Raw genomic sequence first — 18,928 nt, 5'->3', positions numbered from 1 at the left:
TTACAGATTTCAAATTCCTAGAGGACAGGAAATATGGTTGTTTTTCTTGCACTGTACTGTAACTACCCACATATTGCATACAAATACATAAATTCCCGCCAGGAAATGCTTTTGTTTTTTAAAAAAAGTCTCATTTCCTTTAAAGTGTCCAGTATTGTAAGAATTTTGGGAAGACTGATGATTACATCTTTATAACTGAGGTAACTGTGATTCATTCATTCACTCATTCATTCGACAGATTTACTGACCACCTCTTATGTGCCTGGCTGGAGACTGAGCAGTGAAACCCCCAGAGCCTAAGTCCTGATAGGGTACTGCTCTAGGAAGAAGACAGTTCACAAACAAATACATCATGAACAAACAGGTAACATGTGAAGGGTGAGAAGTATTTAAAAAGTTAAAATGAAAGAATAGGAAGCAAGAAAAATGTGTGATTTTACTTGAGGGGTGGGAGGTGTCAGGAAAAGACTTTTAGGTGGCAACTGTGCAGAGACCAGGCAAAGAGCCTTCTGGGGCAGGGAACACCAAGTCAAAGCGAGACAGGAATAATACAGGGTGGTTCAGAAGAAGAGAAAATTCCAGGCAGCAGTTTCACATGACTAGCAAAAAGAAACTGTTGAAATTACCTGCAGAAGCTAGGGGCTGATAAGACCCTGAAATACTGGGGCATAGACCAAGCTGGCTAAGACCAACTGGACCCAAAATCATGCTGGATCTGACCTCGGTTCCTCTTAGAACCTCATTATGCACTCATTAGCTTACTCAATCAACCCCCACCAGTGCCATGTAGTTTCAGGAACACCCATATTTGGTATAAAAACGGTGACACCACAGTTCCATGAAATCTCCACCACCTTCCAGGAATTTTCATGAATATTCCCCACCTTGGTGAATGAAACCCGTAAAGGTAGCAGCCCCAAACCCCCTCACACGCGCGACTCTCCTGAGTATGCCCGCACTACCCTTGCCCCTTGAGGGTGTACTTTTCCCTTTGCAGTAAATCTCTGTACTTCTACAATTTTCTGACTCATGAATTCCTTCTTGGGATGGTGTCAAGCACCTGGACACCAGGTGAGGTTGAGATCCCACCAGCATTTGGACCTCCTCTAGCCCAACATATCAAAAGGCCCTGAAGCTGAGGTGGGCAGGCAGACAGAGGAACTAACTGCAAGTGAGGTTCCCTTCCCCTGTCCACTTTGATGGCTTTGATCCTTCCAGCATAGCTGTTTTCAAGGTTGGGCTGCTGCAATTCTAATCTTAATAGAATCAGCAAACCAACAAGTTCCTTATCAGAGAGGTGGACAGAAACAGTAAATAAAAAACAGAATCCTGGGGCTAAAACTTTTTGACAATGCAACGAAGGTATTGGGAAACAGTACGCTTCATGTTAAATATTCCTTCCACAAAACAGGGTTAATTATTATTATATGCCATTGGATTTTAAAGCTGAAGAGTTCTTGCTTCCTTTCCTGTCCAATAATTACACTTAGATTTCTTACTTATGTTGGCAAATGATGAAGATCATATGACATTGACTCCAGCAAGGAGTGAAACCACTCAGCAGAAATCAAATAGAAAATCAATCTGGCTTCTTTGCTGGAATGCCCACTAGAAGGCACATGTACTTAGTTTTGCTTCCCTCCCTATCCCCATCCCAGATAACCCAACGCCACCTTTATGTCGTTTCTTCTCTAAAAATTTGAAGTTATTTTGCACATCTCATCTGTGTTTAGTGTGACTTTCAAAGGCTATTCTGAGAACAATGAGTTGAGGAACAGAAACCATCAAACAGGGCTGGGTGCGGTGGCTCACACCTGTAATCCCAGCACTTTGGGAGGCCGAGGCGGGTGGATCACGAGATCAGGAGATCGAGACCATTCTGGCTAACACGGTGAAACCCCATCTCTACTAAAAATACAAAAAAATTAGCCAGGCGTGGTGGTGGGTGCCTGTGGTCCTAGCTACTTGGGAGGCTGAGGCAGGAGAATGGCGTGAACCCAGGAGGCGGAGCTTGCAGTGAGCTGAGATCACACCACTGCACTCCAGCCTGGGCGACAGAGCAAGACTCCGTCTCAAAAAAAAAAAAGAAACCATCAAACAGAAGTCTAAAATGATATAGATGAACAGAAAAAAAATTAGAAATTTGGTAATAGAGCTTTTATAAGTTGACACTTAGAAATTTATGTGAAGAATGTAAACTAATTCTTCATGTAGAACAGTAGAACTGTACCTATTACTCAAAGGAAAATAAATTCAAAGGCCGGGCGAGGTGGCTCGCGCCTGAAATCCCAGCACTTTGGGAGGCCGAGGCAGGCAGATCATGAGGTCAGGAGTTCGAGACCAGCCTGGCCAATATGGTGAAACCCTGTCTCTACTAAAAATACAAAATTAGCCAGGCGTGGTGACGCATGCCTGTAATCCCAGCTACTCGGAGGCTGAGGCAGGAGAATTGTTTGAAACCGGGAGGCGGAGGTTGCGATGAGCCAAGATTGTGCCATTGCACTCCAGCCTGGGTGACAGAGTGAGACTCCACCTCAAAAAAAAAAAAAAAAAAGGAAAAGAAAAGAAATTCAAATATAGCAATAAAGACCAGGATAGTAGGACTGTCTCAGGAAATTACACCCATAGACGATGACGCCATCTAAGAATTTCCCATTAAAGAGCTCCTCAGCCGGGTATGATGGCTCATGCCTGTAATCCCAATACTTTGGGAGTCAAAGAAAGGAAGGTCAATTGAGACCAAGAGTTTAAGACCAGCTACTCAGGAGGCTGAAGTAGGAGGATAGCTTCAGCCCACAAAATGGCCTCAATCCCATCTCTCTTGAAATTCTGCCTATCTTGTGAGATCCTCCCTTTAGTGAGTCTCTCCTTCCCCTCCGTAATCCCTCTCTTGGGTATGACAATTGTCTTCTTTGAACCTCTTCACCACTGTCTGTGTTCTCTAATCCCACTCCATGTTATCCTTGGCCTCATCCACCATCCTCACCAGCCCTACATCATAAGCTCTCAGAAGACAGGGACTGAATGAAGGTTGAAAAGTTACCTCTTGGGTACAATGTTGGGTACAAGTGGCACTTAGATTCTATTCTAAGTATTATTCTTCCACATGTAAATGTTTTGTGCCCCACCCCCCCATAAAAAGTGTTTGTTTTCAGAAGGCAAGGACAATGTTTCTCATTTTATGTATGCTCTGGAACCTTGCATCTAGTAGGTACTAAATATGTATTCTTACATCTTTACATAATTTTTCCTAAAGCTGCCTTTCTGCAAGGTTGCTCTATTCTTCAACACACACATATTTTTTATATTAAAAAATATTACCACATGGCATATCCCCTCCCCCACAACCTTCTTTTTTCTTTGATACTCACAATGTACATTAATACGTTAAAGGCACTGAGAAGTCCTGTAATAAAGAGATCTGTTTATTTTGCTGAACATGACATTTCCCAAACTCGTTTGTCACAAACTTTTCTTGCTTATGACACCTGTTAATATCTAGCAGTTGTCACTTGGAAAAACTGTCGTAGTATATCTGAAACAACATCCTATATATAACTCAGTGCTCAGTAAATAACATACGTAAGGCATTTTATCATTTAGAAAGCACTTTCAACACATCACTACAACTGAATTCCCTCAACAAACAGACTTGAAAAGTAGGAAAGTATAACGAAAAGCAAGCACTCTCTTGCTTTCCTCTAGTCCTATGCTACTTCTCACCCACGCTCCTTCCTTCCTTCATGCACGTGTCAACTGAAAGCTCCCTTTCATTGTCACCGGGAGACACTAAAGGTACAATGTGACTTGACCTGTTCCTCCCGTTGAGACTTGTTCCAATCATCTTGGAACTCAGAGAGTTCTTTTTTTTTTTTTTTTTTTTTTGAGACGGAGTCTTGCTCTGTTGCCCAGGCTGGAGTGCAGTGGCGCGATCTCGGCTCACTGCAAGCTCCGCCTCCCGGGTTCACGCCATTCTCCTGCCTCAGCCTCCCGAGTAGCTGGGAAGAGTTCTTCAATATAAACTTCAAATTGTTCCTTTTCCTCTTAAGGAAAGAAAGGTAAGTTTTAGGCTCAGGAAATGTACCTTGAAGGCAGAATTTAGGTGATTTGATTAGTGATGTTTATAGCTTAAAGGAGACTCATAAAGTTCCAAATTTGGGGATATATCAATAAAGATTAGGTTCTATTGTATATAAAAGGAAACCCCAAATAAAGTGGTTTTAACTAGAGAGAAGTCTATACATATAAAGAGAGGCTTAGAGGAGTCAGCCCACAGCTGGCATGATAGCCCTAAGGAAATCTGAAATTGGGGCTCCCTCAATCTATAGGTTCCACTGACTTAACAAGATCACCCCAAGGTTCAAGATGGCAGCAAGCATGCTAACCATCAATTCCTCGTCTCAGATAGAATAAAAGGAAAAAAAAATAGAATAAGGAAAAAAGGTGGTGTACCTTTCAGCAGCATACAAGGATCCTTTGACAAGGCCTTCCACCTGTTTTACCTCAGTTCGGGCTGCTGTAACAGAATACTGCAGACTGGGTGGCTTAAACAATAGACATTTATTTCTGACACTTCTGGAGGCTGGGAAGTTCAAGATCACATCAGAGTCGGTGTCTGGTAAAAGCCTGATTCCTGGTTCATAGACAGCTGTCTTCTTGCTGTGTCCTCACATGGCAGAAGGGACGAAGTAGCTCTTTGGGGCCTTTTTAATAAGGGCAATAATCTCATTCGTGAGGGTTCCATCCCTATGACCTAATCACTTCCCAAAGGCCTCATCTCTAAATACCCAGTCATCTTGGGTATTAGGATTTCAACAGAGTAATTTTGGGGGGACACAAACTTTCAGTCCATAGCACTCCCCATCACTTCTCTTTGACCAGGTCAAACCTAGTCAGTCCAAAGTAGTTCAAAGAAGACTAGGAAACTCTTTTAACTGAATTCACTGCATCCCAAATAAAAGATAAGTTTATTTTACTAAGAAAGGATAGGAGAGATATTGAATAGTCTACTAGAAATCTCTTCTGCTGGAAGAACACATGTCAGAATTTTACAATCTTGGCATGCTGAGCAGAAGTCATTTAGTCCAATGTTTCTGAAGCTCGCTCATTGATAAGAGTCACCTGCATGAGCTGGGTGGTGGAGGGATGGTGCGGGGAGACCCTCACTGAAATGCAGCTCCCTAGGTTCCACCCAGACCTGCTGAACCAGAATCTTCAAGGAGAGGATCTGAGAATCCTGTTCTTAACAAGCACCTTATGTGATTCTCATCATCAATTAAGTTTGGAAACACTAAAATCTAATCTTCCACCCACTTAGTGGCCCCTCAGCAAATGCCTGAGGCTAAGGGCCCTAGAGTCAGTCCAATCCATCCTTGGCAAATTCTTTCACATACTGAGGTAATATCTGACAGAAAGCTTATGCCATGGGAAGGGAACAAGCCAGTCTCACTACAAGAAATTACTGTTCTTATAAAGGGGAACATTTAGACACCAAGACGGATACATACAGAGGGAGAAGATGACCACGTGAAGACAGAGGACTAGAATAATGCACCTACAAGCCAAGGAATTCTAACAACTGCCAGCAAAACCAGAAGCTAGGAATAAGCAAGGAAGGACTCTTCTTAACAGAGGCTTCAGAGGCAGGATGGCCCTGCTACACAGACTTCTCACCTCCAGACCCAAGAAGGTGTACTTCAGTTGTTCTAAGCCACCCATCTGTGGCACTTTATTACAGCAGCCCTAACAAATGAATACAATTGGTTAGTGAGGAAAGTGGAGGATGTATTTCCTTACCAAGGTCAAATTCCATGTTCATGGACTAATACCTAAACTATTTCCATGCACAGCTCAGTCTGAATGCAGAACAAAGGAACTGCAAAAGGCCACTTGGAAACAATTAGGCCTTAAATCACATTTGCTTTTCTTCGGGAGGGTTTGAAAACAAGGTTTTTCCACCCATTATCTCTGGGGGAATGAGGAGTGGTTGATTCATTCTTATGCCTCTGAGATCAAAACAAAATATCTACAAGGCTTCCCTCCTAGATGATTGCTTATTATCCTAGATCAGTGCTTCTAAATATTTTCTGCTCAGGAAAATCTTCCAAGGAGCCTAAGTAATACCCAACCCAGCTCCTCTCCAGAAAATTGTATTCAGTTGTATGGGAGTTAGGTGAGAAACAGGAATCACTTTTGTTTTTAAGCTCCCCAGGTAATGTTAATGTGCAGTGGGGGTAAGAACTGTCTGAGATTATATGAATGAAGATTTGTCTTTTTCCAAATGTCAATAGAGAGGGGGAAACCCTCCAAAATTCCAATACTAGGAAAACCCATCTTGTGCAGAATTGACACAAAGTAGCTACAGACTTTTGAAAGTTTACTTTAGAAACTGATTTTTTTTTTAAATTGGAGACAAGAGTCTTGCTCTGCGGCCCAGGCTGGAGTGCAGTGGCACGATCTCAGCTCACAGCAACCTCCGTCACCCAGGTTCAAGAGATTCTCCTGGCTCAGCCTCCCAAGTAGCTGGGACTATAGGCACATGCCACCACGCCCGGCTAATTTTTGTATTTTTAGTAGAGACGGGGTTTCACCAAGTTGGCCAGGCTGGTCTCAAACTCCTGACCTCAGGTGATCTGCCCACCTTGGCCTCCCAAAGTGCTGGGATTACAGGCATAATAAGCCTGGCATTAGAAACCTAATTTCTGAATGAAATTTTTTTTTTTTTTTTTTTTTTGAGATAGGATCTCACTTTGTTGCCTAGGCTGGAGAGCAGAAGCATGATCACAGCTTACTGTAACCTCAGATTCCTGGGCTCAAGCACTCCTTCCGCCTAACTAGCACAATAGGCATGTACTACCATGCCCAGTTATCTTCTAAAGTTTTTATAGAGATAGGGTCTTGCTATGTTGCCCAGACTGGTTTCAAACTCCTGGCGTCAAGCGATCCTCCCACTTTAGCCTCCCAAAGATACGGGATTACAGGCATCAGCCGCCATGCCTGCCCAGTTCTATCATTATTAGATTGGCAATGTTTTAACCAGTGGCTCCAGGCAGGTTCTCAGGCAACGTATTTTATCTGTGGCATAATGGTCTTTTATAATCAATTACCCCCATGGTTTTAAATTTTATCATGGTTTTTTAACTGTTGACATTTTATTTTCACTGTTGTAACTTGGCAAAATATCCAAATGTATAAATGCAAAGATACCCACAACCTATGGAATATGTTTTAGATAAATTTAAGCTAAAAAAGTTTTTTTTTTGTTGTTTTCACAAAAGACGCAGGCTAATTAGTTGACAATCTTTTAACTCCTGACATGATTATACTGTCAGAACTCTGCAGACTTCTTAAAAATATGTTCCTTTGGCCAGGTGTGGTGGCTCACGCCTGTAATCCCAGCACTTTGGGAGGCTGGGGTGGGCGGATCACCTGAGATCGGGAGTTTGAGACCAGCCTGACCAACGTGGAGAAACCCCATCTCTACTAAAAATAGAAAATTAGCCGGGCTTGGTGGCGCATGCCTGTAATCCCAGCTACTCGGGAAGCTACAGCAGGAGAATCGCTTGAACCCGGGAGGCAGAGGTTGCAGTGAGCCGAGATCGCGCCATTGCACTCCAGCCTGGGCAACAAGAGCGAAACTCGGTCTCAAAAAAAAAAAAAACCAAAGGTTCCCTTATACTTAGGTTTTATTTCAAATGTGGTTCTAAAGAGTATATTAAATTATATCTTTATATTTAGATAACACTCAGGAGCAGCTTAGATTTTATACTGTCTAGTTTCTTGACATGATAACCTTTCCTTACTCCACTTTAGAAACAAATCAAACGCATAAATACAGTAGACACATAAAGACACAGTCTTTCACTTCCTTCCTTTCCTTCTCTTTTCCCGCCCCTGTATCAATATCCCTCTCTTTCTTCTTCTGCCATTTTTTCAAAGCTTTGATTTTCCCCTTGGAGGAGTGGTCAGAGGCTTGAGGATTTCCTGTCTACAGCTCTGCCATGTGCTTAAGGAAATGTGAAAAAATAACTGCCTATTTCAAGGGAAGGTTATTATAATCATAACTTACAGTAGGACCAGATTATTTTCCTCTTGTTTGTTCTCAATTAGTAGAGATTACAAGAAATGTCATAGACGAGTAGAAGATGATAAATTTTGATGAGGTACTGGGGAGACTTGAACACACTTCAATTAAGATGTGTGGTTTTTTTCCCCCAGATGCCTGTGGGACTTTGCACAACTCCAGTAAAAATAAATGAACCGCTTTTGTACTCTCTTATAGAAGCAATTATCAGTGGACACAAAGATGGATGAGGAGCAGAGGGACTTGGAAAGAGACCTGAACAGGAAATACAGAGTTTTAAAGCTTAATGAGACTTTTGAGAGCATTTTTTTTTGACAGAGTCTCGCTCTGTCACCAGGCTGGAGTGCAGTAGTGTGATCTTGGCTCACTGCAACCTCCCGCCTCCCGGGTTCAAGAGATTCTCCTGCCTCAGCCTCCCGAATAGCTGGGACTACAGGCACCTGACACCACGTCAGGCTAATTTTTGTATTTTTCGTAGAGACGGGGTTTTACCATGTTGGCCAGGCTGGTCTCGAACTCCTGACCTCAGGTGATCTCCCTGCCTCGGCATCCCAAAGTGCTGGGATTACAGGCGTGAGCCACCATGCCCGGCCAAGAGCATCTTATTTTACCCATGTGGAAACCCAGGGAGGCCAACTGACTTGCAGGAGTCACACACAAGTAATTGGCAGAACCAAGATCAGTAAATATAGCCTGCGGTTCTGTCCACAACATCATGTGCCAAGTTTTGATGCTATCTGAAAGTAACAGTAAAATGTTGAGCTGACATCTTTGCCTCTCTGGCTTCATGCTTCACATATTTATCATCTCCCAATATGCTGCAATTTGATGCGGGGTAGGGCAAGAGCTGCAAGTTTTGATGGTCTTGACTCAGTTACTGCCTCTTGTTAAGGAAGATGAAAAACTTTTCTGGAGTAGAAAAGGGCTATTTTTCATGAAATGCCATCCATCATACAAAGTTCAAGGTCAAGGAGTCACATGAGGCATATACAAAAAGGGCACAAGTATTATTTCTGTGCCCTCAAAATGGCCCAGATAACTTGGTGTTTCAAGCAGAGAAAACCCCTCCTCCAATAATAGGAGGCAGCAACAAAGAATAAACTAAACAGATCAGGAATAAAAAGCCTGCAATCTCCTGTGTTATAGTATAATCACACAATAGGCCCAACATCAATGTAATAAAGTTCCAAAATAAAACATTTCTTCCATTAAGTCCAGAACTCCAGGGTTCGAGTATCATTTTCAAATGTCAACATGAGTGTCTAAATATCAGCCTAAAATCCATTAGTCAGCCTGAGATATTTTGAGCAAGAACCAGCAAAATATGGGAAAAACCATATAAAAGCAGAAAATCCTTAAGTGACATTCTATTTATATTTACCTTTTAAGAAATCTTCATTGTCCTCAATTTAATGAGTAACTTTTAAAAATAAAATGATACACATATTCCATGAGTCATACAAAGCCAAGGCTGCCAAAGTGGGTGATTAAACATTTTAAGGAAAACTGAATTATATGAAGGTTAAGTCCCTTTTAAAAAGTATATTAGGAGGCATTACAAAAATAAGGAAGTGGTTATAAATCTGAGTTCCAAGAATGGTAACTCCCTTCTATGGACAGAGAATAATACTAGGACAAAACAATTACATTCCTATGCCAGGAAAACCTTCACAGAAAAAAAAAAACATAGAAAGGCCAAAATCACAGCATTTAAAAATGCATTTCATTGAGATGCTCCATATGGAAAATCAGTGATGTTAAATCAGCAGCTTCAGAGGACAGAGAGCAAATACAGGGGATGTTTGCATAAATCTAAAGAAAAATAGGAAGTGGGCTGGGCGTGGTGGCTCATGCCTGTAATCCCAGTACTTTGGGAGGCCAAAGTGGGCAGATTACCTGAGGTCAGGAGTTCGAGACCAGCCTGACCAACATGGAGAAACCCCATCTCTACTAAAAATACAAAATTAGTCGGATGTGGTGGCTCATGCCTGTAATCCCAGCTACTCCAGAGGCTGAGGCAGGAGAGTCATTTGAACCCAGGAGGCGGAGGTTGCAGTGAGCTGAGATCACACCATTGCACTCCAGCCTGGGCAACAAAAGTGAAACTCCCTCTCAAAAAAACAAAAAGAAAAAAGGAAAGTGGTTGAAGGGCTGGGTTGCCCCTCCACACCCGTGGGTGTTTCTCGTTAGGTGGAACGAGAGACTTGGAAAAGAGAAAGACACACAGACAAAGTATAGAGAAAGAAATAAGGGGACCCAGGGGACCAGCATTCAACATATGGAGGATCCTGCTGGCCTCTGAGTTCCCTCAGTACTTATCGATCATTCTTGGGTGTTTCTTGGAGAAGGGGATGTGGCAGGGTCATAGGATAATAGTGGAGAGAAGGTCAGCAGATAAACGTGAACAAAGGTCTCTGCATCATAGACAAGGTAAAGAATTAAGTGCTGTGGTTTAGATATGCATACACATAAACATCTCAATGCCTTAAATGGCATTATTGCTGCCCACATGTCCCACCTCCAGCCCTAAGGCGGTTTTCCCCTATCTCAGTAGATGGAACATACAATCGGGTTTTATACTGAGACATTCCATTGCCCAGGGACGGGCAGGAGACAGATGCCTTCCTCTTGTCTCAACTGCAAAGAGGCATCCTTCCTCTCATACTAATCCTCCTCAGCACAGACCCTCTATGGGTGTCAGGCTGGGGGACGGTCAGGTCTTTCCCTTCCCACGAGGCCATATTTCAGACTATCACAGGGGGAGAAACCTTGGACAATACCTGGCTTTCCTAGGCAGAGGTCCCTGCGGCCTTCCGCAGTGTTTGTGTACTTGAGATTAGGGAGTGGTGATGACTCTTAACGACCATGCTGCCTTTGAGCATCTGTTTAACAAAGCATATCTTGCACAGCCCTTAATCCATTTAACCCTGAATTGACACAGCACATGTTTCAGAGAGCACGGGGTTGGGGGTAAGATTACAGATTAGCAGCATCTCAAGGCAGAATAATTTTTCTTAGTACAGAACAAAATGGAGTCTCCTGTGTCTACTTCTTTCTACACAAACACAGTAACAATCTGATCTCTCTTTTCCCCACAAATGGTTACACATCTGTCCGCAAAGGCAAATGCAGGAGGGCTGGTGGCTCCCGGGTATAAAGGCTCACATCTGTTTATGTTAATTAAGAGAGCAGTATGTAACCAGTATCATTCCACTTCAGTTTTCTTTTAGGATCTAACATAGTGCTATCCAAGAGATATATAATATAATGCCACATGTTATATTTCCTGACAGCCTCATTTTATAAAGTACAAATAAGCTGGTGAAATTAATTTTAATAATATATTTTTAAAATAACAATATAGGCAAAATATGATGATTTCAGCATGAAATCACCATGAAAACTGTTATTGGGATATTTTACTTTTTTTTTTTTTTTTTTTGAGACGGAGTCTTGCTCTGTCACCCAGGCTGGAGTGCAGTGGCGCGACCTCGGCTCACTGCAAGCTCCGCCTCCCGGGTTCACGCCATTCTCCTGCCTCAGCCTCCCAAGTAGCTGGGACTACAGGCGTCTGCCACTACGCCGGGCTAATTTTTTGTATTTTTAGTAGAGACGGGGTTTCACCATGTTAGCCAGGGTAGTCTCGATCTCCTGACCTCGTGATCCGCCCGTCTCGGCCTCCCAAAGTGCTGGGATTACAGGCGTGAGCCACCACGCCCGGCCTTACTTTTTTTCATACCAGGTTTTAAAAATCCTGTAAACTTACTGTACATCTCAATTCCCATGCTACATTTTTATTGGAAATACTTGACATCTATTTAGATTTCAGGAGATTTAGAGTTGAAAAAACAAATTCACATACCCAAGTTGTTCCAAACTTAAGCATTTTCCAATATTTGCATTGAGTATCTGTTTTTAAATTTAAATTTATGAAAATAAATAAAATTAGCCAGGCATGGTGGCATGTGTCCATAGTCCGAAGCTACTCAGGAGGTGAGGTGGGAGAATTGCTTGGGCCCAGGAGTTCGAGTCCAGCCTGGGCAACAAAGGGAGACCCTGTCTCTAAAAGAAAGAAATAAATAAAAATTCAGTTCCTTAGTAGCTCTAGCCACATTTTATATGCTAGACAGACACATGTAGCTAGTGACTACAAGAGTGGATAGCACAAAGCTAACATCTTTGTCCCATCCTCACAGAAAGAGTATTTCCTTTTCCAACTTCCTATGGAATGTGTGGCAAGAAAACTGAAGTCATCGTATAAGGAATAAAGATAACAATTTCTTCATCATCCAAACCTTCATGAGATTCTGCTTATCGAATGCAGAAATGGAAGAAATAATGATTTTTTAAAAAGATTTGATAGGAGTATATAACTGGGAACAGAATTAGAGAGTATCTGGAAAAGGGGAAGTGAATAATATCTTTTGCATTTCTATCTTATTTAATCCTCACAATATCCCTAAGAGGGATGTACTCTTCTAAAATTTGTATTTTGCTGATAAGGAAACAGAACGTCAGTGAGTTTAGAGATAGTTAAATGGGGTATACAGAATTTGAGGTTAACTAATCAACCAAACTAACTCTTAGTGATAATAACTGTGGACCTGTGCACAAAACATTGTCCAGCTATTCAGTCAAGTAATTAAGGATACTGACTATCTGGAGGAGTTTAGGAAAGACAAACAGGATAAAGTACCGGGATGGAAGTGTTCATCTCTACAGCCATCCATTTAAACCTCTTTCTATTCAAAGTGCCATAATCTGTAAATTATTTGCTTGCCATGGTAAGTTAACATTATCTCTCATTGGACACAGAGCCTCTGGATGCAGAAGCTAGTAACTAGCAGTTTAAGAAGCTTTCCTGGTATTGTAATGAGGGCTGGCAACGAATGAGCCTGATTAGGCCTCAAACTTCAATTTGCATCAGAATCACCTAAGGTGGGAAGATGCTTTTGAAACACAGATCACCGGGCCCCACTTCCAGAATTTCAGATTAGGTAGCTCTGGGGTGGAGCCCCAAAATGTTCATTTCTAACAATTCCTCAAGTATGCTGATACTGATGGACCAGGCATCACACTCGGAGAACACTGAACTACAACAAAGATGGATGTACTCAATTGAGGTAAATAAAAGAACCACCACATTAAAGGAGCTCATTCTTTAGGGCAATTTACCAGGCTTGTATCTTTATCAGCTGAGTGCCTACAAGGTGCTAGACTGAGTGCTAGACTGAAGCAGTGTGCTGGGTGCGCCCGAAATGCAGACCTACGGCCCAGGAGAAAATTTCGCATAAAGCAACTAAACCTTAAACCTCAGGGCCCCTTGCAAGGACTACCAATATGCTCACATAGTATATTCTTTCTGTTGTTGTTGTTGCAAAATTTGCAAAAGTAAGATGCTTTTAAAGAAGGATTCCCATAGATTTTTATATAAACCTCAGGCTCCACAAAACTTGGATCTGTCTTTGGAGACTTCTCACCCTTGTTTATATCTTCCAAGTTGTTTTTTAAGAAATAGAAACACATTGAAAGCATTTTAAGCATCATAAGCATGTTTAGAACTTGCTTTTGTCTCTTAGTAATAATACATAAAACAGCTTTCTTTAATGAATTTCTGCAACATTTTAAATGGTTGTGGAATACATACCCAAAATACACTCAAAATTTTTTACTTACGTGGTTTCTAATTTTTAGGTCTTTTTTACGCTGAATATCCTTAAAGCTAAATATTTATGCCCGTCCTTATTTCCCTAGTATTTCTAAGAAGAGGTGTTGATGTATACCATATGCATTTTTTATGTGTTGTAATTGTAATGTACAATTTTGTAACTTGAATTTCTCTCCATTTATTTTATTATATGCATTTTCCCAGTTGCTGCATAGTTTTAAGCTTAACATTTTTAATGACTCTAAAACTTTCCTCTCTGTGGATATAACAATTTGTCTACTCCCAACATCTGGGTTACACTTTGTTTTTCATTAATATAAATAATACTACAATAAATTCCTTTTTAAAGATTATTTATGGCTGGACACGGTGGCTCACGCCTGTAATCCCACCACTTTGGGAGGCCCAGGCAGGCGGATCACCTGAGGTCAGGAGTTCGAGACCAGCCTGACCAACATGGAGAAACCCCGTCTCTACTGAAAATACAGAATTAGCCAGGCATGGTGGCGCATGCCTGTAATCCCAGCTACTTGGGAGGCTGAGGCAGGAGAATCCCTTGAACCCGGGAGGTGGAGGTTGTGGTGAGCCAAGATCATGCCATTGCACTCCAGCCTGGCAACAAGAGTGAAACTCCGTCTCAAAAAACCAAAAAGACTATTTACTTGCCGTAGCTTTCCTTAAGTGGGTCCAAAATTATAACAGTGGCCAACCCGAGCATTGTTTATAAAGCACAGGTTTGTAGTAGAGAAGTGAGATGCTAATGTGAACGGGGTCCATAATGGGCTTGATTAAGGTAACAGAGCCTGGGATACTGAACATTCACTGCTTTTAACCTGATTAAATATATGAGACCTGTTACTTCCCCCGCTCACTTGCCTGAGACAGGGTCTTGCTTGATCGCCCAGGCTGGAGTGAGGGGCTCGATCTAGGCTCACTGCAACCTCCACCTCCCAGGTTCAAGCGATTCTCTTGCTTCAACCTCCTGAATAGATGGGAATACAAGCGCATACCACACCAGCCTAATTTTTCATATTTTTAGTAGAGACGGGGTTTCACTGTGTTGGCCAAGCTGGAATTGAGACTTGTTTCTGTCTTGAGAGTTGGTTGACCATTCTGGAGAATTTCTTCCCTAGCTAGGAGGAGGTTGTCCAGAATCTTTCTGACAAACTATGGTTAAATGACTCACAAATGTGTAAGAACTGAATAATGAAATCATAGTGTTGACGAAAAGAGTTGAACTCTTGGCCGGGCGTGGTGGCTCAGGCTTGTAATCCCAGCAGTTTGGGAGGCCAAGGCAGGTGAATCACTTGAGGCCAGGAGATCGAGACTAGCCTGGGCAACATGGTGAAACCCTGTCTCTACTAAAAATACAAAAAATTAGCCAAGCGTGGTGGCAGGCACCTGTAATCCCAGCTACTCGGGAGGCTGAGGCAGGAGAAATCAGTTGAACACGGGAGGTGGAGATTGCAGTGAGCCAAGATCACGCCATTGCACTCCATCCTGGGCAAAAAGAGCAAAACTCTGTCTCAAAAAAAAAAAAAAAAAAGGAGAGTCAAATTCTGTAAAATATTTGAAGAGATTTATTCTGAGCCAAATATGAGTGACCATGGCCTGTGCACAGCCCTCAGGAGGTCCTGAGAACATATGCCCAGGGTGGTCAGGGCACAGCTTGGTTTTATACATTTTAGAGAGGCATGAGACATCAATCAAATACATTTAAGAAATACATCAGTTTGGCAACTGTAAGGCGGGCGGGGGAGCAGCCTTCCAGGCTATAGGTGAATTTAAACACTTTCTGATTGACAATTGGTTGAGTTTGTCTAAAGACTTGGGATTGGTAGAAAGGGAATATTCAGGTTAAGATAAAGATTGTGGAGACCAAAGTTCTTTTGAAGTCTTACAGAGGCTGTCCTTAGAGGGAACAGATGACAAATGTTTCCTATTCAGATCTTAATCTCTTTAGAATTTGGGAGGGTCTGGAAGAAAAAGATGTAGCTATGTTAATAGAGATTCTTTACAGATGCAAATATTCCCCCCACAAAGAAGGAGCTTTGCAGGGCCATTTCAAAATATGGCAAATAAACATATTTTTAGGGTAAAATATTTTAATTTTCTTCCTTGTCTCGTAATGTTATGCCAGAGTCAGGTTGGAAAATAAGTCATATATAGGGTTAAATAAAACCCATCTGATGTGAATTTATGGTTTGTAGGGCATGACTCCCCAGACCCCTTAGACAGGAATTTGGGCAAGATAAAAAAATCAAAATTTAGTCTTCAATAGTATCCTTTACATGAGGTTGACATAGCTGCCCCATCAAAACCAGGATCTAAGGACTGTCTTTTCTTATGTTTCTGGTAAGGAGTGGCAATGTTCTTAATAAGTTAGGCCCTCTTTTGACCACAGACACAGATGCCAGTCAGTTAAATTGGGTCTAAATTTAGGTAATTTTCTGCCCAGGGAACACAGGCTAGTTAATTAGGCTACACAAGGTCTAAATTCATAACTGTGGTTCTTTGGTGTGGTTCTTCAACCACTTGAGCTAATGAGCTATAGATACAAAATAATTTCACAGTCTGGGTAAAAAATAAGCACACAGGTAGATTGTAGGTAACAAGCCAAGGCCTCCAATGATACTTGTTAATTTCACACAGTACAGACATGGCCAAGAGGACATGCAGAGCATCCTAAAGGAAACACATCCAGAAAACCCTACTGACCTTTTGTTTCTGTCCATGATATGGATAAAGTGGTAAATGCTGAACAGAGAGGGGCCACAGGGTGGTGACGACAAACTGTCAGTATTTCCATTTTACATTTAGTCACTCATTCATTCAACACAATGACTAGTGTAGGAACTGGGCTGGAACTGCAGGGAGAGCAAGGACAATTATCCCACACGTCCTACTGTGTTCAAGACTGCCACTTGCCAACTAAAGCCACTTGTTCACCATAGGGAAAGGGCTTCGGTGGCTTTTCCAAATGCACCTAAAAAGGCAAGAGTCTACAGCAAGACCCCAATGACTGTTGGACTTAACTTACTGAACACTGACCAGAGCTTACAAAGCAGTCCACCCTCCAGGGGGTGTGGACAGTGTCACCAGGCACTGACAACTCCCAAAGACCTGAACCCAGCACCAGAAACCACCATCCAGGGGAAAACTGTGCACCAAACCTTCACAAGCACAGCCAACCTAGGCTAAATCATACCCTTTGTTATTTTAAAACAAAAAATGTACTTTTTGTTATTTTAAAACATACCTACCTTAAGTCTCAGTTCCCAATTTGCGCTTTGGGCCTCTTCTCCAGGCCCCACCCGTGCTCAAAACAAGTCTGACCGCTTTGATTTCCATATTCTCCGCCCCTCTCCCCACCTCCCTTATCTCTAGCCCCAGAAGCTTTCTGAAAGCTAATCCAGTACCTGGCTCCTAGGCGTCCCTGTCACTGAAGCATGTTTTGGTCAAAGTTTACCCATGATTACTATCTGTCAGTTTCCACTGGAAATTGGAATGAGGAATTTGAAATTCAAGTCCAGGCCTTTACTTGGTCGGCTGGAATCATCATATTTTGTTCTCCTGACAGCAAACACCCGTGTGCACCAGCAGTGGCAGGACACTGGCTCCGCACCCGGAGTTCCCAGGTGCAAGTTCTGCACCCTACTTTACCTTTGTGATTTGGACAAGAGTTATGGCTGAATTGTTTCCCCCAAAATCCATGTGTTGAAGCCCTAACCCCCAGTGTCTCAGAATGTAACCTTGTTTAGAAATAGGGGACTGCAGCTGTAATTAGTTAAGAATAAGGTGGGCCCCTACTCCCATACAACTGAGGTCCTTATTAAAGGAGAAATTTGGGAACAAACAGGCACACAGGAAAAATGCTATACAAAGATGAGGCAGAGATCAGGATGATGCTCCTGTAAGCCAAGAAACACCAAACATTGCCAGCAAACCACCAGAAGCTGGGGAGAGGCACGGCTGATTCTTCCTCGCAGCCCCAGAAGGAACCCAGGCTGCTGACCTCTGGTTTAAGACACTCCCTTTAGGGTACTTTGTTACAGCCACTTTGGGAAACCAACATAGCAAGATACCATGTTGCAGTTTTCTCATCTGTAAACTGGGAATACATACAGCACTTCTCTAATGAGAGGCATAAATAAATCACAGTTTGTTAAGTTGCTTAGAATGACGCCTAGCAGCTAAGTGTATTTTAGTGGTAAATAGTTGTTCCCCAAACATTCTTGTTTAATCAAAGAGATCTCACCTCTTATGTTTTCTAGGGTGTCTTCCCACCAAGTTGCCTAATGAAATGCTAAGCCCACGCCAGATTTCTCAGGAGATGAGGGGCACTCACACTTGGCTGGCACGGCAGGACAGGGTGTGGCAGCGAAAGGGAGAGACTTTCCTTTGTGTATCAGCAGGGAATCTAGGCTCCCTCTCTGCTTGCTCTTCATCCCCACACCCACTCAAATCCCATCGTTCTTGCCCCGCAGCAGCCACCAGCCTAGCCCTGGCCCTAGTCCTGGCCCCCTTTTCTGGTTACAGTCTCTCAAAACCCCAAATCATCCTACAGTGAAAATGTAATCAACTTGAAACCTCATTCTTCTATTTCACCCACCCCATCCATTCCAGGCTTTCAATGAGGTATAGAGAGGCCCATACCTCCCATCAAACTTGATTTTCTGTTATTTCTGTTATCCCATGTATATATCCTTCTCCATTAGAGTCTCTTCACCCCACCTCTACTCATTAGTACTGGTTTCCTCTGTTAATCCCAACCTACCCAATGACGATGGCTCAGCCCCTAACTCACCCCTTCTACGAAGCCTTCTCTAAACTCCTGTGATGTTGAATGGCCACACACCAGCGTTCACTGTGAATGGCACAAACCTGGCACTGCCTTAATTGTTTCATGTGTGTCAGTCATAAGACCTTAACTAGATGGGACGTTTTGAGACCATTCATTCATCACACACACACTTATAGATACTACAAATGCCAGGCACTGTGCTAGGCACCAGGGGTAACCAATATCACCAGCTGCCATTTATTGAGAAGTTTCTTTGTGCCAGATTTTATCCTAATCCTCATGATGATGCTTTAAAGGGAAGTGCTGGCCTCAGCCTCAGTTTACAGGTGAGAAAACTAAAGGGAGGGGAGGAGGGAGAGGAGGGGAAGGGAGG

At 42.5% G+C, this 18,928-nt stretch overlaps 1 protein-coding gene across 10 annotated transcripts in view; it reads right to left on the bottom strand.

Moving 5' to 3' along the window:
* The window catches only part of RAI14 (retinoic acid induced 14), a 175,710-nt gene that overhangs the window by 114,670 nt on the left and 42,112 nt on the right, over positions 1 to 18,928 (bottom strand). The window lies entirely within an intron of this gene.

This window comes from Hylobates moloch, unplaced genomic scaffold (genome assembly GCF_009828535.3).
Source record: "Hylobates moloch isolate HMO894 unplaced genomic scaffold, HMol_V3 SCAFFOLD_17, whole genome shotgun sequence".
NCBI classification, from domain to species: Eukaryota; Metazoa; Chordata; class Mammalia; order Primates; family Hylobatidae; genus Hylobates; species Hylobates moloch.
This window is presented reverse-complemented; position numbering and strand designations above follow the sequence as displayed.